The sequence below is a fragment of the Poecilia latipinna genome, unplaced genomic scaffold (assembly GCF_001443285.1).
Source record: "Poecilia latipinna isolate Pla-1442-1.1 unplaced genomic scaffold, P_latipinna-1.0 Scaffold3293, whole genome shotgun sequence".
Lineage (NCBI taxonomy): Eukaryota > Metazoa > Chordata > Actinopteri > Cyprinodontiformes > Poeciliidae > Poecilia > Poecilia latipinna.
This window is the reverse complement of record NW_015115909.1, coordinates 8,156-8,912: the sequence shown is the minus strand read 5'-3', so window position 1 is coordinate 8,912 and position 757 is coordinate 8,156.

Genomic DNA, 757 nt, shown 5'->3' with positions numbered 1-757 from the left:
GTTCAACCATATAAGTGGAGACACATTGTTGATGTTACCATTATAAAATAACTTGTAATTAAGTATTGGCAAAGATCAATGTAATATTCACAGGTGGTGGAGCGTTGTTGTTAGCAGCTGCTTAAAGTAACTAAAAAAAGACACTTTTAATGTAACTTAGTTATTTTCCAAATCAAGTAATCAGTAATCTAATTAAGTTACTTTTTCAAGGAGTACTGAGCAAAACAGGAATCCAAAAAGACGATGGTGAATGGATGGGAAGATAATTGGAGAAGACGAGAGAAACCAACAAGGAATGACTGAGAATAAGGTGTTTAATAGGAGGGTGAACAAAAAGCCTGAGCTGATGAGTTAACTGATTGCAGGTGTGAGGAGAGAGAGCAGAAGTGCAGACTGAGGGGAGAAAGAGAGAGATAAAGTGACACAGGGGATGAGGGAGAGTACGCAGGGAACCAGGAAAATTAATCCAAGAGTAAAGAAAATTAAACCAGAGTAATTAAAAATAATTAGACACAATAAATAAACGTAATAAACTAGAATTACTATGTAAGGACTAAGCTAAAGGAAAATACCAACAAGGCTGATCTAATAAAAGAAAAGGAACTAAGGATCACAGAAATTAACAAAACCCGAAACCTAATTAAACAAAGATCCTGACATCGATGTTGCTTTACTGTGGCTGATTCTCTGTCTTCTTCTAGATTATTTTTTCCATCCCAAATTTTCCTTCTGCACAGCTCTCAGCTCCTCCCTGTTT